Genomic DNA, 23530 nt, shown 5'->3' with positions numbered 1-23530 from the left:
GTCTGTTTAGGTTTTCTATGTCTTCATGGTTCAATTTAGGTAGGTTGTATGTGTCCATGAATCTATTCATTTTTCTAGGTTTCCCAGCTTGTTGGCATACAGTTCTTTTGTAGTAATTTCTCAAGATTCTTTTTAATTCTTGGTATCTATTGTTATATTTCCTTTTTCATCTCTAATTTTATTGATTTGGGTCTTCTCTCTTCCTTTTTTGGTTAGTTGGGCCAATGGTGTGTCAATTTTGTTTATTTAAAAAAAAACAGCTCTCCATTTTGCTGATTTATAAATAAATCTTTAAAAATTCTCTAGAAAAATTTTTTTTGCTTTTTGTTTTCTATTTTATTGTTCTGTGGAGTGGGTTTCTTTATATTTATTTTGCTTGACATTCATAAGCCTTCTAAATTTGTGGTTTATGTTTTTATTTGTTTTGGAGAATTGTCACTGATGTTTCTTCATAAATAACTTCTGTCTCATTGAATATGTAAAGGAAATATTTCTTTATGACCAAGTTATATTTCTTTTATACAATCTTCCTCTAGGACCACAAGTAGAGAGATGTATTAGTATACATCTCTATTTTATTATTATGATGAAGACTTTTCCTTATTAGCATTTAGACAATGTTCTTATTTTTTTAGTGATTAAATAGTATTCAGTTGCACAAGTGTTACTTTAATTTGCTTTAGCATATCTTTGTTGATGGAAGTTTATAAACATTATTACACCTCTATTTCTTTGAATACATTTCTTCAACTTTCCTTATTTATTTCTTGGTAAGACATATCCACCATTATTTTTTACAGATTTATTTATTTGAAAGGCAGAGTTACAGATTGAAAGAGAGAGAGAGAGAGAGAGAGCGAGCGAGAGAGCGATATCTTCAATCTATTGGTTCACTTTCCAAATGGTTGTAATGGCTGGGGCTGGGCCATGCCAAAACCAAGAGCCAGGAGACCCTCTTCTGCTACCTTCCCAGGCGCAATAACAGGATGCTTAATTGAGTATGTTGCAGCCAGGACTAACAGGAGCTCCTATGAGATGGCAGTGTTGCAGGTAGCAGCTTAACCCACTATGCCACAGGGCTAGCCCCACACATCCACGTTTTATGACAAGCTTAAATACAAAGCCCAGGAAACTTCCTTCAGAAAGATTTACTCTCTCCATTTTGCTTTTGCATGCCTTCATTCACTAGTTATTACAACTGATTGGTATTTTATTTGCATGTCTATCTTTTTCTTCACAGTTTGGACATCTTATGATCAAGGGTCACACCTGAGTTATTTTTGTCTGCTAATTGCCTTGTGGGGTTTTTGGAACCAGTAAACACTCAATAAAGGCTGAATAAATAAAGAAGCTCTCCCTTAGAGATCTTCTCCATGCTTTTCCAGCCTTCATGATCTATGCATTAATTATATCAATTACTTTAAGTGTTCCATTACTGATTGCTGAAACAGCTCACAGAACTCAAATCATTTATACTTATGGAATAGTTTTATTACAAGTGAAAGATGGAGGACTGCAATATCAAGAAAGGGATGTATATTAAAAGTGAAGATTTCAAATCTGGCTTTCTTTGACTTTTCATTGCTGGTTGAACAGGACACACTTTTTCTCAGGGTCTGAAACCACCACCACTGTCTTTGGAAAGCAACTCATTGCCAAGAAGCTCAGAGTCCGCTCTTGTAGAGATCTTACAATGAGCCGGTCATGTAGGCACATGACAGTTACAAGATCAGACTTAACCTGTCTAATCTATCTTGCTTCACCAAAATTTAGTACAGTTGGCTTGTATATTCACAACTAACAACAGGTTGAAAATTAAAAAAAAAAATTGTGTCTGTGCTGGCTACATTCAGACCTTTTTACTTCTGTGGCCTTATTCCCTAAAAGATACTGTTCAAGGATTATTTATATATCCATTTACATTGGATTAGGCAATATTAGTAATCTATAGGTGACTAACATGTATAGGAGGATATGTGTAGGTTGTATGCAAATACTGTATCATTTTATATAAGGGACTTGAGCACTCTTAGATTTTGGTATTGATGGAAGGTCTTGCAACCAGTCTCCTATGGATACCAAGAGATGACAGTACAAATTATAAATCCAGTTATTCTTACTATAAGCCGCTGGCAGGCTGGTACATCCTGCTCCCAAACAACTCGTAGACCCATATTAGAGCACCATTTGTGTTCAGACAAATGACGTAGTTGGAACAAAGTTCAGCACTATGTACTAAGAAGATTTGGAGATAAGCATCCTGGGGCAGCTGAGATTATGAAAAAACAAAACAATGAGAAGAATATGTCAGGACAGTTTCTCCAGTTTTCAAGCACCTAAGACTGTTTTCAGAACTCAGCATGTGAAATACCATTCTTTGCCTGGGCTAAACATAAGTTTCCTTGCAAGGGGATTAGCCGAATTTGGAAATACATGTTTGGGAAATAGCTACTTACTCTTGAAGTGACAGCTAGCACAGACCATCCTCAAACTAAGTGGTTGTTAAGTGGCTCAGAAGACATAAAGTCAGAACTAAGAGGAGGTTAACACTTAATTTGACCAAACTTCAGTTTTTATTTAGCTATGAGCTCTTTGTAGGAATTACCCTCCATAATACCATATTTCAGGCCTCATCTAATTGCAGAATCTCAGGAGTGCAGGGAATCTTAATTTATCTCAGGCTTAGCTTCCTTTTAATTGTGATATTGGTATTCATTTTAATACAAGTACTAAAAGGTAATCATATCTCTTTTCTACTGAAAAATGTCCTGAAATTTTCCTCAAAGAATTCATATTTCAGTATGCTTTTATACTCAGTTATATGCCAGAAAGCCCCTCCCCCTGCTCCATTTCATTGTACATGGTGCGTGGCATAAAGTGGTGGTTACATAAACGTTTGCTAAATGAATTAAGGAATATGCAAGGAATTGTCATGCCAGATAAAACTCAGATGTTTCCCACTGCTGAATTTCCACCTTTTCCCTCCAAACTGTTAAATAGTGCTGGAGGATGAGATCCAGCTGAGCTGAGATGGCCCTTTCCAAATTCATGCTATTAAATCCAGCTGAGTCCTCATTGCTGTTGAATGGTCTTTTTAGTCATGTCTTGTTGCCTTCCTAGAACATTCACTGTAGTAGTTTATTTCAAGCACTGTAACTCATCAAACCCTCTTTTCATTTCGACCTTCCTTCCTCTCAGCAGCAAGCCCTTTGAGAAAATTGTCACCAGCAGCATCACCAACTTTTACCTTGTTGGGAGGTTTGTGTGGTTACATGGTTATGTATGTGTCTTATCTTGACATCTGATTGTGAATTTCTTAAAGCTAGAATTTATCTTTTGTCCCTTCCTCAGTGTGCTTCCTAAGCCATTAAACACAGGACAGTGATTTCCAATAATTTGAGATAATTGATTCTGGTTATCACTAAATAACAAAGCACTCCAAAGTTAGTAGTGTAAAACCCCAGCTGTTGTTCTGTCTCTGAGTCAGGAATTCAGGAAAAACACGTAGGTACAATTTACCTGTGCTCCATGACATTTGGAGACCTTAGCTGGGAAGACTGGGAGGCTGGAATCACTTGAAGACTTCTAATAGCAATATACATTGAGAGACTAACATGGCTGACATATGGAACAGGAAGAACAAAGATGAGTATTGCTGACTGGATCACCTCTGTGGGGCTCCTCTTTGTCATAGCCTGGTAGATTTAATCTTTAGACATCTTGGATAATGGCGCAAGGTTTTGAGTGTGAGAATTCCTGGGAGCAAGGTGGAAGCTGCATTTCCTTTTCTGTAGTAGCTTCCCCCCCGCCAGAAACCTTTTATTTAAAGAATACAAACTTCATGCCATTCAACATAGGAATATAATGATTCTTCCTACTGTACCCACCCTCTCGCCCACACTCCTACCCCTCTTCCTCCTCTCTCTCCTATTTCCATTCTTATTTTTTACAAAGATATGTTTTCAATGAACTTTATACACATATGATTAACTCTATATTAAGAAAAGAGTTAAACTGTATGAAAAAAAACTATTCCTCAACAGTCAAGATGAGGGCTGTTCAAAGTCATTGCATCTTGAAGTGTTAATTTCACTTCTATCGATAACCTTTTAGGTGCTCTATTAGTTATCACAAATCAGGGAGAACATAGGGTATTTGTCCTTTTTGGACTGGCTTATTACACCAAGCATGATTTTTTTTTTTTAGTTTCATCCATTTTGTTGCAAACAACAGGATTTCATTTTTTTACTGCTGTGTAGTATTCCATGGTATACACATCTCATAATTTCTTTATTCAGTCTTTATTTGATGGATATTTAGGTTGATTCCATGTCTTAGGTATTGTGAATTGAGCTGCAATAAACTTAGGGGTACAGATAACTCTTTAACATGTTGATTTTATTTACCTTGGGTAAATTCCCAGGAGTGGGATGGCTAGGTCATATGGTAGATCTATATTTGCATTTCTGAAGTATCTCTATACTGTCTTCCACAGTGGCTGTACCAGTTTACAATCCCTCCAATAGTGGATTAGGGTACCTTTTTTGGCACAGTTGTTGTTAGTTGATCTCTGTATGAGAGCCATTCCAACAGGGGTGAGGTGAAACCTTATTGTGGTTTTGATCTGCATTTCCCTGATGGCTAGTGACCCTGAGCATTTTTTTCATGTGTTTCTCATTTGGATTTTCTCTTTTGAAAAATGTATGTTTAGGGGCTGGCACTGTGGCATAGTGGGTAAAGCTGTACCTGCAGTGCCAACATCCCATATGGGTGCTGCTCCACTTCTAATCCAGCTCTCTGCTATGGCCTGGGAAAGCAGTAGAAGATAGCCTAAGTCCTTGGGCCCCTGAATCCACGGGGGAGACCTGAAAGAAGCTCCTGGCTCCTGGCTTTGGATTAGGTGCAGCTCCTGCAGTTGCAGCCATATGGGGAGTGAACCAGCAGATGGAAGACCTCTCTCTCTCTCTGCTTCTGCCTCTCTGTAACTCTGTCATTCAAATAAATAAATGAATCTTTTTTTAAAGAAAACTTTTATTTGATAAATATAAATTTCAAAAGTACAACTTTTGGACTATATGTCCCCCCCACCCCTGTAACCACCCTCCTTCCCGCAAACAATCCATCTTCTACTCCCTCTCCCATCCCATTCTTCATTAAGATTCATTTTTAATTAGTTTATATACAGAAGATCGACTTAGTATATACTAAGTAAAGATTTCAACAGTTTACACCCACATGTACTTACAAAGTATAAAGTACTGTTTGAAGATTGGTTTTACCATTAATTCTCATAGTACAACACATTAAGGACAGAGGTCCTACATGGGGAACAAGTGCACAGTGACTCCTGTTGTTGATTTAACAATTGACACTCTTATTTATGAAGTCAGTGATCACCTGAGGTTCTTGTCATGAGCTGCCAAGGCTATGGAAGCCTCTTGAGTTCACAAACTCTGACCTTATTTAGACAAGGCCATAATCAAAGTCCTCCCTTCAGAGAAATCTCCTCCCTTCAGAGAAAGGTATCTCCTTCTTTGATGGCCTGTTCTTTCCACTGGGGTCTCACTCACAGAGATCTTTGATTTAGGTCATTTTTTTCCACAGTGTCTTGGCTTTCCATGCCTGAGAAACTCTCAAGGGCTTTTTAGCCAGATCTGAATGCCTTAAGGGCTGATTCTGAGGCCAGAGTCCTGTTTAAATCTTTTGCCCATTTCTTAACTGGGTTTTTGTTGTTGTTGTTGATTTTCCTGATCTCTTTACATATTCTGGTTATTAATCCTTTATCAGTTGCATAGTTTGCAAGTAATTTCTCCCATTTTGTTGGTTGCCTTCACACTTTGCTGAGTGTTTCTTTTACAGTACAGAAGCTTCTCAATTTGATGTAATCCAATTTGTCAATCTTAACTTTGATTACCTGTGCCTCTGGGATCTTTTCCAAGAACTCTTTGCCTATGCCAATGTCTTGCAAGGTTTCCCAAAGTTGTCTAATAATTTGATGGTTTTGGGTCATAAATTTAGGTCTTTAATCCATCTTGAGTGGATTTTTGTGTAAGGTGTAAGGTAGGCTCTTGCTTTATACTTCTACATGTGGAGATCCAGTTTTCCCAGCACCATTTCTTGAAGAGGCTGGAATCGATTTTAGCTCTGTTGACAAAGATACATTGCTTTTAGATATGTGGGTTGATTTCTGGCATTTCTGTTCTGTTCCATTGGTCTGTCTGTTTTTGTGCCAGTACCAGGATGTTTTGATTAAAACTGCCCTGTAGTATGCCTTGAAATCTGGTATTGTGATACCTCCAGGTTTGTTTTTGTTATATAAGATTGCTTTTGCTATTTGGGATTTCCTGTGTTTTCATATGAATTTCAGCATCATTTTTTCTATATCTGAGAAGAATGTCCTTGGTATGTAGATTGGTATGGCATTAAATTTGTAAATTTCTTTTGGTAGTATGGATATTTTGATGATATTGATTCTTCAATCCATGAATATGGAAGAGTTTTCCATTTTTTGTGTCTTCCTTTATTTCTTTCCTCAATGTTTTGTAATTCTCATCATAGAGATCTTTGATATCCTGGGTTAAATTTATTCCAAGGTTTTTGATTTTTCTTGTAGGTATTGTGAATCTTAGAAGTTCTTTCTCCATCATGACATTTCTGTATATACAAAGGCTTTTGGTTTTTGGTGTGTTGATTTTTTTGTGTTGATCTCACCAATTGCTATAAACTTTCCTGTTAACATTGCTTTTGCTGTATCCCATAAGTTTTTTTTTTTAATTTGACAGAGTTAGACAGTGAGAGAAAGAGACAGAGAGAAAGTCCCCCCCCCCCCCCCCCCCAACAATGGCCACTACGGCTGGCGCTGCGCTGATCCGAAGCCAGGAACCAGGTGCTTCCTCCTGGTCTCCTATGCAGGTACAGGCGCCCACGCACTTGGGCCATCCTCCACTGCCCTCCTGGGCCACAGCAGAGAGCTGGCCTGGAAGAGGAGCAGCCGGGACTAGAACCTGGTGCCCATATGGGATGCCGGTGCCGCAGGCGGAGGATTAGCCAAGTGAGCCACGGTGCTGGCCCCTCCCATAAGTTTTGATATGTTGTATTGTCAGCTTCATTTGTTTCCAGAAATTTTTTGATTTCTCTTTTGATTTCTTCAGCGACTCACTATTCATTCTGGAGCATGTTCTTCAGTCTGCATGTGTTCACATATGTTTTAGAGATTCTTAAGTTGTTGATTTCCAGGTTAATTCCATGTGGTCAGAGAAGATGCATGGTATGATTTTGATTTTTTGGAATTTGCTGAGACTTGCTTTATGGCCTAGTATGTGGTCAATCCTAGAGAAAGTTCCATGCACTGCTGAGAAGAATGTATATTCTACAACTGTAGGGTGAAAAGTTCTGTAGCTATCAGTTAGGTCCATTTGGTCTATAGTGTTAATTACCTGTGTTGTTTCTTTGCTGATTTTCTGTCTCACTGATCTGTCCATTGCTGAAAGTGGAGAACTGAAGCTCCACATTACTATTATATTGGAGTCTATGTCTTCCACTTTTTAAAACTACTTTCCTCTAGACTAGAGCAGTAAGCTCCCTCCCTATTCCACCAGCTTGACTTTCTCATGTGGTATCTTCTATTCTAGCTTTCATAGCTGCTACATTGTGTTGGTTGAAATTGTCACAGATCTCACCTGAATAAACCATAGATCCTACCATTCAAGGAGAGGAGTCAAAAGTCAAATTGCAGAAGATGTGAGATGACAGATATTTTTCTGCCACCTGCGAAAAACACCATCTACTTCATTATTGCCTCCCATTTCTCTTTGTTACTTCGAAAATCTCTTTTAGTCCATCAGGACAGTCTCAAAAGCAGAGATAATACCTCTGTCTCTACCCTCACCCTCTTACTTGCCCTTCTTTCATTCACACTCCTCTTTGGTGTTTTTTTTCTCTCCTTTCCATGTGCCTATATTTCCTTAAGTCTGAAATATGCTCATATTTCATTATTGCAAACAATACTCTTAAATTCTTTCATTAGGACTATGATCCCTTTGAACTAATCTCTTGGAGGAAGGCATTTGACATAGTGTGTTTAGGACACTGTTTGGCTCACCTGCACCTCATATCAGTATGCCTGGGTTTGAATCTCAGCTCTGCTCTCAGTTTCAGCTCTGTGCTGATGCCCACCTTGGGAGGCAACAGGTGATGGCTCAAGTAGTTGCATCCCTGCCACCTAAGTGGGAGACCCTGGTTGAGTTTCTAGCTCCCAGATCTACCTATCTTCAGCCCTTGCATATTTAGGGAATACACCAGAACATAAGAAATCTGTCTCTCTGCCCTTCAAATAAAAAAAAAAAATTACAAAAGATTACTTACTTGTAATTTTTTTCTTGTTCTAAACACATATCTGGGTCTTATTTAAACATCAATCGCTTGTTCTTTAACCCCCTGCATTCCAGCCTCTTTTCCTTCTACTTCCCCTGAAATACTTACGAAGCCCCTTAATATATTCATAATTGTCAAACTCCATAGAGTCTTCTCAAAGTCCTCATGCTCTGCAACATCTCCACATCATTTTGTATACTAATGCCAGATATAAGTAATTGATCTACTACAATTGATTTTATTAATGTATAATTCATCTTTTTAATATATAATTGATCTTATATATATCACAAAATTTATCTTACAAATTTGGGCTTTTCTGAACAGGTTTTACTTTTTTCCTGCCACTGCTCTTACACCCAAGATTTTCTCTTCACCAAAAATTAAGTTGTATCACCTCCACCTTTGAAATCTTCCCCATCCTTTAGGGCATGACTTAAAATGCCTTTCTCTACAAAGCCTTTGCCAGCAGCCCAGTCTCCCATTCCTGACTTTGTTTAGAATCCATTGCCTGTGGTTTACTGAAAACAACATTGGGCCTATATGAGTCCTTTTGATTCTGTGTCCTTGTTACTGTATGATCTTGGATAGGACCTTGTATCTAGGCCTGTTTCTCTCATCATACAAATTTTAAATTATGTCACAAATTTTTTTACAACTGTGTAGTAACAAATAAAGTTTAAAAGTTTACGAATAAAATTTTTCACTCCTTTCCAGCTCCACTTCTGTTAAGAGGTTTTTTTTTTTTTTGATACTTCAGAAAGCTACACTCAAATAAAACATATGTATGAACACATAGGCATTCATATATGTACATTGTGCTTATTTATACAAACATTTCCCTGTAATAAAAAATTTATTCTGGGGCCGGTGCCGTGGCGCACTAGGTTAATCCTCTGCCTGTGGTGCTGGCATCCCATATGGGCGCTGGTTCTAGTCCCAGTTGGTCCTCTTCCAGTCCAGCTCTCTGCTATGGCCTGAGAAAGCAGTGGAGGATGGCCCAGGTGCTTGGGCCCCTGTACCCATACGGGAGACCAGGAAAAAGCTCCTGGCTTCTGGCTTTGGATCAGCGCAGTTCCATCTGTTGTGGCCATTTGGAGAGTGAACCAACAGAAGGAAGACCTTTCTCTCTCTCTCTCTCTCTCTCTCTCTCTCACTGTCTGTAGTTCTATCTGTCAAATAAATAAAAAAATATTACTCTATAAAACTTGTTTTTTTTTTTTTTTTGAGAGGAAGGGAGATGGAGAGAGAGACACAGAGAGATGGAGGAACTCTCATTCATTAGTTCACTCCTCAAATACCTGTACTAACCAGGGCTGGGACCAAAGTCATGAACTGGAAACTCAATCCAAGATGGACTCACATGTAGGTGGCAGGAATCTAATCACTGCCTCCTGGATGCTGAATTAAGGAAGCTGGAATCAGAAGCTGGAATCAGAAGCAGAGCCCAGCAATCCAAAGTGGGGTGCTGGTGTCTTAAGAGGCAGGCCTGGGGCCAGCACTATGGCATAGTAAATTAAGCCTCTCCCTGTGGCACTGACATCCCATATGCGTGGCTGGTTTGAGTCCTGGCTGCTCCACTTCTGATTGAGCTTCCTGCTAATGGCCTGGGAAAGCAGTGTAAGATGGCCCAAGTGCTTGGGCCCTTATACCTACATGGGAGACAGGAAGAAACTCTTGATTTCTGGCTTTGGGTTGGCCCAGCTCTGGCCATTGTGACCATCAGGGAGTGAACCAGTGGATGGAAGACCTCTCTCCCTATCTGTTTAAGTACATATATAGATTGGTGTACATATGCAAATATATACATAAATATTTTATTATATGTGTTCACGACTCCAAAAATTCTCTTATGTTACCCCTTTAAACTTTCTTACTACCTCTAACTTCTGGATCTTTTTAGAATGTAAATAAGTGGAATTACACAATAAAACAGAGACTGGATTCTTTTACTCCTCATAAGTCTGTGTCTACATAGAAAACTGTAAGGAGTCTACTAGAAGTTTCTTAGAACTAATTCATGAGTTTAGCAAAGCAACAGGATACAAGGTCAGCATAACAGAATCAATCATGTTTTTATACACTATCGATAGTTACATACCAAATTGAATACTTAGGTATAAACCCCCTCATCCTTGCCAGCTCTTTCCAATTTGGGTTGTTTGTTTCTTATTAGTGTCTTTTCCCTTGCAAATAGCTGAGATTTTTTTTCTCCACTCTTCTTTTGTTAAGTAATTTGCTTTGCAGCATTGATATTTTGTTTGTGATAAGACTCTGTATCTCATTGGGATCCTGTGGAGAATGTTGCTTTGTGCTTGCATGTTTGGTAGGCATGTTAATTATCTGCTGCTGCATAACAAATTAAGCCAGACCCAGCGACTTATCCCAGCAAGTATTATCTCACCCTTTCTGAGGGTCAGGAATCGAAGGGTGACACCTTACTTGCATGGTTCTGGCTGGGATTCTCTCATGATGCTGTCCTCAAAGTGCTAGCATGGGCTGCAGTCATCTGAGGCTTGCCTGGATCTTGAGGATTCACTCCTTAGCTTTCTCACATGGATGTGGGCAGGAAACTTCAGTTCCTTGCCATGTGGGCCTTTCTGTAACATTGCTCCTGACGTGGAATCCAGTGAGTAGAGATGAGGAGAAGTTGAACTCAAGACTGGAGCCACCATCTTCCTAATCTCAAAAAGAGACAAGTGGTCAGCTCTGCCATATTATAATGCAAACCAACTTTGGTACAGCATGGGAGGAAAGGGTGTACACATTGGAACGCTGGTCTTAAGCCATTGTCTCACCTAGTTATGTATAGGCGGAAAGTTCCTACCCATTTTCTGTGGACTTTGTCTCCAATTCAGCTCCATTTTCTTTTTAAAATTTTATTAATATAAAGAGAACAGATTTCATATATTTCATAGGTACAGTTCTAAGAAGAGAATTATATTTCCCTCCTTCCCCCGTCTCCTTCCCTCAGTCTCCTTCCTTCCTTTCTTTCTTTTCTTTAATTTTTGCAAATAATCACAGGCTTAATTCAGCACTAACCATAATATACAACAAGTAAAAAGTATGAAGACCACAGTTGCACAGGTGTATAAACAAGGGCTAAAAACAATTATATCACAAGATGTCTGTTAATATAGGCTATGAAATACTACTCAGCTACAAAAAAGAATGAAATCCTGTCTTTTGCAACAAAATGGTTACAACTGGAAACCATTATTCTTAGTGAAATACACCAGTCCCAAAAGGCAAATATCATATTTTCTATGAAATATGGCAGTTAATATAGAACACAGAGATGGGCGCCATTCGCCACAAGAGCACAGCCCGACACACAGGCTGCGAGTGATTAGGGGATGCCTTTGTTAGTGCCCGTGTACCATGGGCAGCTCCTGGCTGAGGGTCTATGGCTTGCTTGGTGTTTTAAGAAACAGAAAAAGAGAAAGGAAAAGCAAGAACGAAGGAACGAAGGAAGGAGGAAACAAGAAAGAAGAAGAAAGGAAGCAAGGAAGGAAGAAGGAGGGAGCAGGAAAGCACAACAGCCTCCTGGCCCCACCTGTTCTCTCTCCCGAGCCGAGTCCCCCACCCGTTCTCTCTCCCATGCTGAGTCCCATTTCTCCCGCCTCAGACCTGATAGAGAAGGTGTGGCTTGGAGCTCTTGCTCTCTCACTCTCTATGCTGTATGCTAGTTCTAGAGTTTGTGTTGCTTTTCGGTTCAGGATTAGAGGAATGAAAAAAAAAAAAAAAACACAACTAAGGAGATTCACCACTACATTGTTCACAATTTGAGTTCTCCTTCCTCCATCTGCCTGCTACCATTTACTTCTCAATCTGAAGATAAGTTCTTGCATTTTTATCAATGTTTTTATTGCATTCAGTATAGAGTTGCCAGATAAAACACAAACACCTTGTATAACTTTTAGCATAAGTTTATTATAGATATTGTATGGGACATAATACACTGAAACGTTATTCATTGTTTGAAACTCACATTGGACTGGGCATTCTGTACTTGCATTTAATTAAACTTGTAATCCTAATCCAGGGTGAGACAGGGTGGACTGAGTTACTTTGCCTTCCCCAGAACAGGAACCTCACCCCATTATTTGCATGGCTGCCTACCATTCCCTTTCACAGAGGAACAAAACAGATTTAGCCTTTTTACTATTGATGGATATAAGCACTTTCCAATTTTCTTTTAAGTAATGCTACAGCGACTCTCATTTATATTTATCTCTGCATACTTTTAGCCTCGGTTTCTTTATCTCCACCATATAGGGAAACACAACTCCCTAGCTCAAAGGATTGTTGTGAGAATCATGCGATAGGATGCATGTGACCATGCGTGGTAAGCTGTTAAAGCTGTGGAAAGGAATTCTCAGCACTTGCCATCAGTTGTGACAGAGTTGTAAACACACATCTTTAACTTTCTTAACAGAAGAAAAAGTATTCCGTGAGTGGAGAGATTTCATTTTATTGTTTTGTACTTAATTTTATCAAGGTCTATCACAGTACTTTAAGATGACTTCAAACAAATAGTAGCAAAATAAGAGAATTAAATTTGCTTTCTTTATTTGCCCTCTTCTTCTAACACTTTCCTCTGATACAGCTCATTAATTTATCTTGATTCCCTATCTCAAATCATTGATTTTTTTAAAAAGACTCCTTTCCTTAAGTCATCGATTTTCAAGTTTCTACATGTATTTTTACCAAGTTTTCATGTGATTTAATCAGGCCCAGGAATCCCTGATCAAATACACTATCCCAGGCCTTGGCCATCCTTCTACTGAATCAGACTGGGGGTCATCTGATTTTTGCCTCAGTCTAGGCAGGATGCATATGGTTGCAAATCATAGAAAGCTCCTTAAATTAGCTATAAATTCAAGGGCAAATTGGTTATAAAAGTGGGTTCACATGGCTGAAAAAGCCAATTTGGTCTAGTGGCTCAAATGATGTCACCGAAGTGGCCGTGGTCACCTAGATCTCATTTCCAGATTGCAGAATGGCTGCAGCATTCTAGGTTTTACATCTTCAAGCCACCTCTTTTAGGGAAGGGAAGTCTCACTATGTAGCTCCTAAAGAAGAGAGAATAATTTCTCCTTCCCAGAGTTCTAGCAAATCTCTCATTGCCTCAGCCCCTAATCGCCATGGCCAGGGAAATGGAGTGTTTTTATTGACTTAAGTCCATGAAGCCACTCATTCGTGTGGATAAAGGAAGCAGAAGGGGTGCTGAGGAGTCAAGTAACGCCAAACCTGCTCTACAGAAACCTTGTGTGATTCAGTCTCATTTCAAACATCCACCGAAACACCTACATTTTTCCTTCATCCCCATGCCAATACCGAATCCACTGAAGCAGGCCTATTTAATGGTAGATTCTGCTTAATGAAAATATTTTTCTAAGGTTAACTAATTTCCTTTCAGATACATGTGAAATGTAATTAGTCATTTTTTAAAAGAGGTGAATCTCTTTCACTATCTCCTTTGAAAATCTCTTCTCTTTATACACATTTGTAATGAATACAAAGTAAAAATACCAACTTCCTCGTCCAAAGGCAGTTTTAACATATGGTTGCAGATAGGTTCTCACTTTTAAATTGAATTCAATTATAATGATTTGCCTGGGCAATCAGTATCCTACCCAAATGGGAAGAGGATAACACTTCTCATTGAAACACATAATCAGTTGGGCATCTGAAAGCAGCCACCTTGAGTGGGGACAGACAAAAAGTTACAGGCAGAAGAGAGGTCAGCGTCAGAGAAAATGAAGCAAATGTGTTTTCTGACCCCTTGGATCTCTTGCCAATATCTTTGAAAATAATTAGAAATAAACAGGCAAATAAGCAGACCATGATTTGCATACCCGAGAGAGGGTATCATATTGCACCATCCAAGTCCCTGGCTCTGTCAAAGGCAGAGGGAGCCACTGATGGGACACTTGATGCAAACTAAAGCATTGGAGTTTTAAGGCTAACTTCTGACTTTCCCATTCATCCGACTTTTGTCGTTCCTCAGCTCCATTGCATGACCCAAGATGACAGTGCAACTCCCTGTGTTTATAAATAGAAAATGTCATTTGATCTGACAAGGAGCAGGCCAGTATGAGTGAGTCTTCTTAGAGTGTATTCACAGAACCATGCTGGACAGCAGTCCTTGTTTCTAATGGAATGCAGGCTAAATGGCTTCCAGGTTATTGTTCTGGTTACTGAGCAACCATGAAGTCTTTGCCAGTCCCCTCCTCCCAAATTAATCTCCTTGCATAGTATCAAGTGATTCAACCATCTGGTCCTTCTGCTCCTCTCTAGTCCATTTACTTACCTCTCAACTGCTGTCAGGTATACCCTATGCCCGCCTCCCAGGTTTGGTCTCATTCCCCAACCTCTCATTCGTGCCTCTTTATCTCATTGCCTCTATACTGCTACAGCTTTCTCTTTCTTTTATTGCCTCAATTCTGATGTTTGCAGTCACATATGAACATTGGGAAAGGAACAAATGCTCTGATAAAAATCAATAATTCCACTGAAAACAGCTAATTCCTCTGGGTTAGGATTGGACATGGGGTGTTGAGAGTGGTACTTGTTGTGAAAGAAGCCAGTGGAAGGGAAGAGTTCAATCAGAAAAATCTTCCATCTTCCCTGACACTCCTGAATTACTCTCTCATTTCTTTGATCTCTCTTGTTTACCAAAAACGTAGCTAAGAGATTTATGATGAGGCACAAAATATCCACTGCCTCTCAAGTGGATATTTTCAATGATATTTGTCTTTTGGTTTCTACTTCTAATGTGAGGGTTTTGAGGAGATTATTAAAATGAAAATGTAAATTAATTCAAACATCTACTTTGAGTTATTTATAGCATTTTGTTGTTTACCAGATAATTAATTAGGTCTACTTCTTAATCTGTAGTACCTGGTCACCCCTTCTATTATGGTCTGTTCCCCATATCTGTCAAAATTATACAGATTATATTAATCAGGGTCCCAGTAGAAAATATATGACACCCTCAAGTTTGGAAAGCTGGAGAGGAGTTTGATAAACAGACTATTTAGAAAGGTATGGGAAGGTAAAGGGGAAGTACAAGGGATAGGATAGCCAGGGGCTGCCTCCTCCCTCTTCAGTCCCAGGACTGAAGGGGCAGAAGGAAGGAGCAGTTATGAGAACTTTCAGGGAAAGAGTCACAGGGAAAGGACATCCTTTATACACATTGTGACCTTCAGTTGAGAAATACAGCTTGCTCCTTACTCTTCTTTTCTCTCTGATTTCTCACTGGCTCTCCCCAATGACCAAAGCCAAACAGAAGCAGGAGGATAAGGAAACCAACTGGAGTAACCCGTGCAAGTCAGTCTTTCCAGGGCAGAGGCTAGGCTGGAGAAGTGGAAAGAGTGTTTTGAAGGGATTGACATTAGAGAGATGATTCAGGTACACCCTTTGTGAGAGGAAGGTGAACTGGAAATATAGAGAAATGGTATAGAAAGCTCACATGAATTTATCAAGATAAGTTAAGAGATGATATGAGTGACCATTTGACACAAGTGGTTGACATTGTGTTTGGGATATCCATGACCCATATTAGAGTGCTTGGGTTAGAGTCTCGGCTCCACTTCCAATTCTAGCTTTCTGCAAATGTGCACCCTGGGAAGCAGCTGGTGCTCAAGTGCTTGGGTTCCTGATACTTACATTGGAGACCTTAATTGAGTTCCTGACTCCTGGCATTAGCCTGGTCTAGCCTTGGTTGTTGTATGCATTTGGGGAGTGAACCAGAGGTTAGGTCTGCCTGTGTCTATCTCTCTACCTTTCAAATAAATAAATAAATAACTTTTTAAAAAATACAATCTGAGATAACAATAAAAAATTTCTTGGTTGTGGTCTTTGATTGTAATTCTATATCTGTGAAATTTTTGGAAGTATTTCTATACCAGTGGATGCCAACATTTTTAAAACATGTTCTAATATTTGGGTCCATCTGGTAATACATTATGGGGGCAGAGAGGAATTTAAAGCATACACATAGTTACATGTTTTATGTATCAGCACTGAATAATTTCAATAATGTGAATTATTGTATGTGAATGTAAGTACTTTAATTTTATAGACAGATGCTGCAGAAAACACATCACTTTTAGGCCTTCTCTCCTCCTCCTTTGGGAAATAGTCCCTTGGGTATTCACTGGGGATACTTCCTTTCTCAACTTTTGTGGCTTTGTGGGTGGTGTGGGTATGTGTTTAACTTGGCTGAAACATGTACTCAGTCACTTTTGCCATGGAGGTATGATTGAGGATGAGCACTGGAAACAAGTTAGGCCAATCAGTGTGGAGCCTGATGGAACAAGGACATAAGGTTCAGCCATTCTCCCTCATTGCCCAAAAGAGATAAACATTAGAATGTATACCTTGCCCTTGAAACTCAATTGGGTCTCACACCCTATTGCCTTCATATCCCACCCTGCATTATTTTCCAGGTTGCCAAGGCCTCGCCCAGTTCCTGGAATTCCCCTCTGCCTGCTGTCTCCTACCCCCACCCCCAGTCCTAGCTCTGGAGGTCGGAGCCTTCTGCCACATGCTCCATCCTGTACATGCAGGCAGTTGGTCACCCACCTTTATGGATTTATTTTCTCTGAATAAGTTCGGTCTAGCTGTAAATGCGTACATTTCCTCCTCTCTGTTCTGCAACTCTTTTCCCAACATTTTGGTGCCCTCTGTGAGGAGGCACCAATCTGCAACTCTTTTCCTAACAGAGCCCAGCATATTCATCCTTTAAACTCACCCAGAACTCTAGAAACTGTCTGTGGACCTGTCCTGTGAGGCCCACGCACTGTCAGGATGGTGGGGAGATGGTGTTCTTCCACAAGAAATACTGGAGACAAGTTTCGGTGAATATGTCCATTTATTAACAATCAAGCACACCTTTTAAAGGGCAGGCAGGGGGGTGTAGCTAATTCAGGGTAACACTGATTCTGTGGATAAAGCTGATATTGGTGCTGCTATGTTCTCCAATCAGCTTGAAGGTCTGGGCTACACCCAAGAACTGTTCACCTGATTGGTAATTACAAGACTCTTGGGCGGGGGAGGTGTGGGGTTGGGGGGTGGGGCAAATGTGCCTAGGGCTCCTGCCGCCTGCCAGCAGTCAGGCCATCCCAGGAGGCATGGTGTGCCACCCCCTCCTAACCTCCTGCATGGGCTGGGCAGGCAATCCCCAGCCAGGCACAGGATCACCCACAAGTGTTAGGGGTTTTGGACAGCCCTTCCTGCTACCATGTGGACACTAATGAAAACACCAGGAAGGAGGTGGAGCCCAAGTGCAGTGATCTGGATGTGCTTTGTCCCCCAGAGGTCCATGTGTCAGAGGCTTGGTCCTTAGTGTGGCCATGTGAAGGTATTAGAATCTTTAAGATGTGGGACCCAGTGAAAGGTCATGAGGTCATTGGGGGCATTGGCCTGGGAAAGGACTGATGCTGGTCTTGTGGAGTCATGCTCTTGAACCTCCAGAACTGTGAGCTATATAAACTTCTTTTCTGTGTACCCTCCCCAGCCTCAGGTATTTTGTTATATCAATGGAAGACAGACCAAAGCACCAGGTATGCAGAATGGGCTCTGTGATGGAGTTTGAGTCCTTGAATAAGTCTGTGGGAGGAGGCCAGTGCCGCGCGGCTCACTACATTAATCCTCTGCCTTGCGGCGCCGGCACACCACCGGGTTCTAGTCCTGGTTGGGGCGCTGGATTCTGTCCTGGTTGCCCCTCTTCCAGGCCAGCTCTCTGCTATGGCCCGGTAGTGCAGTGGAGGATGGCCCAAGTCCTTGGGCCCTGCACCCCATAGGAGACCAGGATAAGTACCTGGCTCCTGCCATTGGATCAGTGCAATGTGCCAGCCACAGTGCGCCGGCCGTGGCAGCTATTGGAGGGTGAACCAACAGCAAAGGAAGACTTTCTCTCTGTCTCTCTCTCTCTCCCTGTCCACTCTGCCTGTAAAAAAAAAAAAAAAAGTCTGTGGGAGGAGCAAGCACTAGGCCTCATGGACAAACTAACATGTTTCTTTTTCACTCAAGCTAGTTTGGGTTGGGTTTTCTGACACTTGGAACTGAAAATTTCTTCAATGGATACAAGTTAAATTTTCTTGGCTCAACTATAAACCATTGTCCCATTAATTTACATTATCAAGGTATGATTTTTTTCCTTTTCAAAAAAAGTATATCCACGGACTGTTGGAAATGAGATGAATAACCACACATCACAGCACGCTGTAGTCAATCCGCAAACACACTGTTTTGCAAAACCTCTTAGACGTTCCTTCCTTTCCCGGGGCAAGTCCTGTTCTTACAGTTGGATTGGGCTGTTGTCTTTCTTTAGTCTGGGTATTTATGATGATTGACAATGAGGCTCTGTCCATTGTCATGTACAGGTATACCTGGAGCATTAATACTCACCCTGTAATGTAGAGTGCATTTCTTCTTCATTTCATTGATTGTGTAAGCTCATATAAACTTTGGTAGAGTTTATATGAATGAAGGTTGTTGGTGTTCATATACAGATTTAGTGAACCTGAGTCTGGCTTCTTTGTAACTTAAAGGCAGGGGAAGGAAGGAGTGATGGTGTTTTGCAGAGCCAGGTAATGAGGCTCAGAGCTCTTCTGCCTCCTTGGATGATGGTTGGAGCACTCACTTCAGAGTTCCATGGGGGATAGGGATGAGCATAGGTGCTGTGAGCCTCTGGTCTGGACTCAGCAGGGGAGAGGAAGCCCATGTTGGGGAGCGTGCTCCAGGTGTGTTGGGAAGGCTGAACCTACCTTTCTTTTTGGCTCACTGGGACTTGTGTGCTCCCCTCAGCCATCCTGGGCCCTGCTCTCAATGACAGATGTGTAGGTCACTGCAGGAAGTAGGATATGATTACTTTTTCTTTCATGGAGAATAACGTACAGATTTGGCTGTAGATTCAGAGACTAAGTTCCAGCTCTATCTTTGCAAGTTGCATGGCTTCTGTAAGATGGAAATGGTAGTGTCTACCTCTCAAGGTTTTGATAATTAAATGAGACAGTTCTCACTAGAGCAGTTAACACAGTACCCAGAACATTGTATGTCTTCAGTAAATGTTAACTTGAAGGGAGGCTAGGGCACACCGTAGGTTTTTTTTTTTTTTAAATCTATGAGCCTCCCAGCAGCTACTCAGATGCCTCCAGGTTTGCTTGTCATGCAGTTGAAAAACGACTGCAGATCACATTGCATTTCAAATAATCCAAGAACTGTGCAGCAAGCTCCGGATCTGAAATTAACTTTGCTTTTATATTGTTCATGCTAGTTGCTCTTCAAGTACAATTATAATCAGAAAGCTAGCACTAAAAATAGTACCAATTCTCATTTTTCTCTTGGTGTTATCTGTTGCCACAGTGTTTCCCAGGCATGTTTATTTACTCGATTCACAACAGCAAATCTTTTCTCTTATTAGCTTGACAGCAATAAGTTGGATTTCACAAAAACACTCAGTTTAGGTAAAATCTTTATTAGTGAAGCACAGAAGGCTGCCCCTGTTTGCCTGCAGAGGCCAAGAGAGTGGAGGTCATGGCAAGAGTTGTGTGCACAATTTGTAAATTTTCCTTTGAAAAGAGAGAGAGAGAGAGAGAAAGTGAGAGAGAGTGAGTGAGCACGAGCACAAACTTGCATCCACTGCTGCACTCTTCCAAAGCCCACAACAGCTGGAGCCAAAGCCAAGAGCCAGGAACTCAATGTAAGTCTCTCATGTGAGTGACCCCAGTATCAAGGCTGGAAGTGGGAGTGGAGTGGGACTTGAATCCAGGCACCCCAATGTGGGACATAGGAATTAACCACTAGGTCATACACCGGCTCCATTTTGTGGAAAAAATGGAGGCCCAAAGTAGAGCCTTCAATTTGAGAATTTCTCAACTTTTCTTCCTCTGTGAAGAGTGCCAGTTTCGTTTTCAGATTTGCCCTGTTCAGTCTTCACTGCTCATATGTGCTTTGTGTGAGAGTGCGAATTTAGTGCTAGGTGGGGAGGTCGGACTGACAGCTCCCTGCATGGTTCGCCCCCATGCCAATGTCTCCCCCTCCCACTTCAGCAGTGAGCTGTGGGAGTAACTTAAGAGCTCAGTTTATAATTTTTGTGCTGATTATATGCCAAGAAGTTGACCAGTCCGGAAGAACAGAACACTGTAACACTAAGCATTTTACCCTGGGGTAAAGGTCTCAATTTGTCCATCACAAACCTAAAGGGTTAGCACAAGGTAATTTGGGGTCTTAACAGGGTGATTAGGTGAGAACCCATTGCTAATAGTTCTGGAATGGTTCAATTCTTTCCCTCTCTGTCTCCAGAACCACCTTCTGTCCATCAAACAGTAGAGAAGGCGGAAAAGCAGCAGGCAGTGTGGGGACACAGTTCTGTGATCTGTGAGCTTCCAGCGTTGGCTGTACAGCTGGGGGATTCGCAGCCAAAGCCACCAGGGAAAGAGCAGCTGACAGCTCCAGGACAGCGAGTGTGTGGGGAAGGGTGGGAGGCAGAAGAAGGTAGGAAGGAAGGGAAGGGAACTAGTTGCAACAGGAATGGAGGCAACGCAGAAAAGCTGACCAAGCAGCGATGTTAGATTTCAGTTCCTTCCATCTGGGGAGAGAGCCGTGGACTGTGACTGGAGAGCAAACACCAAGGGCTGTGAGCTTCTGGCTCTGGTCTGACCAACACTCACTTTGAGATCTCCAGCAGGGCTTGGGGCTGCCTTGACTGCATATGGAAAGAGAAGGATGCGTATTGCTGCCTGAGGCATCTCATAGGTCTATGGGGGTTGAAGTAATGTGGGAATTTATGGAAGCGCTTTGAAAACTTGAATGACTAGTACCTTGTGTACTGTATTATTAGTGCTTTCCCAGTGATGGTGTATCCAGCATGCTTCAAGCTCTTCTTGTTTTCTTCCTCAGAAAATAAGTGGAGTTCTTACCCTAAACCATTTTGGTTTCTGTCCAGGATCTTCCATTGTCAAACCATTGGTATTTCATTCTTAGTGAAGAAGCAAAGGCCTGGACCCTGCTGACCATCCATTTCCAAAGCTAAGGATGGTGTTATGGTTTGTATATGGTTTGAGTGTGTTCCCCACACATTCATGTGCTAGAAGCCTGGTAGTGATGGAGGAGCCATAAGATGTGAGGCCAAGTGGAAGATGGTTAGGTCCCAGGAGCATTGCACTGGGAAGGGATTAATGCTAGTCTCTTGGACTGGATGAGGACTTACAATAATGAGTTATTCAAATAAACTTCTGCTGTCTCATTCTCTCTTGCTTTTGTCTCTCCATGTGATATCTTGTGCATGTGCTTCCCCCACTGAGATATCATCTGCTAGGAGGCCCTCAACAGAGCCATATGGATTTCAGTGTCATGCTCTTGAACCTCCAGCCAGGACTGTCAGCTAAATACACATCTTTTCTTTGTAAAGAACCCATCCTCAGGTGTTTTGCTATAGCAATGCAAAACAGCAAAAAATAGCAATGAAATTTCATGTCATCTTGCTTCAGGCCAGACTTTTACACTAACCAGATGAGCAATTGGAGATTCCTGTCCGGTTGGCAACCACTGTCTGGACAATCTCCACGTATGACGTGTGAGTGGCTGTCCTTTGCCCAGTGTGTGGAAGGGTATCATGTAAGGCCAGCTCGCAATGCTGTGGAACTCTGTGGTATCTTGAGAACTCTAGGTGGTTCAGACTGGAGCCTTACTTAAAACCATTTCTTGCAGTTAGAGGCAAGAGTAGAAGTCTTCAGCATCTATAAACACTCTGTTCTGACCATACTGTTGCTGCAAAATGTTTGGGACATCTACTATTGTTTTATGTCTTGGAACATGCTAGGACTCTGGGGGTGAAATTCCACATAATCTTATTCAGATTGGTGACCAGAACAGGTTTTCACAACCCTTCTTGGTCTGATTACTTGAGCAAGATTTGAAGAATGCCTGTAACTGCTTGGGAATTTCTGCTCTCTGTGGCCTGCTATTTGTCAACCTTTTCCCCCAGTCATGACAAAGAAGGTTATGGACATCATAATCACCATGATAGTTAGTGATAGAGGTTGTACATTGTGTTAAACTCTCCACTTACATAAATTGGTTTATTGACTGCCTATTATGTGAGTAGCATCAAAAATCAGTAAATATTTTTAAAATATCTGTAAAGACTACTGAAGAGATGCTCTTAAGAAATGTTCATTGTTGTGTCCAAGACATAGATATTCCTATAAAAAATATGGTACAGCATACCTCAGAGGAGGTTTACTGGGGAGAATTTTATTCTTCCACTCTGCTTCTTTGTGATTTCACCTGCCTGGTTACCAGCCTAGGTAGTAACCAGGACTAGCACTGTTTCACCAAACTCTAGCTCGAAACACCTTTATTTGCTAAGACTCTTACCATGAAGTCTCATTGTCAAAATCAGGCCTGTTAGATAAGAATCAAGGTTAAGAGGCATAGAACAGCTATTTTTCTTCATGTAGGAGAACAAAGTGGAAGTATATATTTGACCAGGCAGAGGCCCAGTCTAGCACACCACCAGTAAGGGAACTGATCACTCCTGCATGTGCTATTCTGATAAATGTATATGCTAGCCTACAGGCATTGAAGGCTGAGAGAGAGTGATATATTCTAATCCTACCCTCACTCACCTTCCTCCCTTCCCTAAGGGCTTCAGTGAAGGTCTGGACACTACAGCCAGTGAGAGTTTTGAGAGTTGACTCAAACTCAGGAGAGATAAGACCTGAAATACACTTCTGTTTTTATCCTCTCATTCCAGCAAGGAGGTGAACCATCTACTTTGAGATTTCTTTGACTCCTGAGCTTAAAGAAAAATGCCTCATCATTTTTCTGCACCACCATCTGGCCTGGTTACAAACTAGAGGATGGAGAAGTTAGCCTAAGTGAGTTGTGAAAAGTGCCAGGCCCTGTACTCTGACTCCTTGTCCCAGAACTCTGCCTCCTAACTGGCCTCTTGCCTCTGTTTCTTTGCATGTGCTCCAATATTTATTAAATTCTTTTCCAGAATGCCATAGGGTCCTTGGGTCTATTTAGTGAGCCGCCAAGGATCCTTTGTTATCATGTTTGACTGTTGCTGAGCCTTTTAATCCCATTGGAGGAGAGTTTTTATCAGCTGACCATTGCCCCACTGCTGTAATTTTGCCCG

General features: G+C 41.1%; 1 pseudogene; it reads right to left on the bottom strand.

Moving 5' to 3' along the window:
* LOC100347980 (large ribosomal subunit protein eL42-like) overlaps positions 1 to 23530 on the bottom strand; it is a 100924-nt pseudogene that overhangs the window by 12389 nt on the left and 65005 nt on the right.

This window comes from Oryctolagus cuniculus, chromosome 9 (genome assembly GCF_964237555.1).
Source record: "Oryctolagus cuniculus chromosome 9, mOryCun1.1, whole genome shotgun sequence".
Taxonomy (NCBI): Eukaryota; Metazoa; Chordata; class Mammalia; order Lagomorpha; family Leporidae; genus Oryctolagus; species Oryctolagus cuniculus.
The sequence above is the reverse complement of the archived record's forward strand: the minus strand, read 5'-3'. Positions and strand labels throughout refer to the sequence as shown.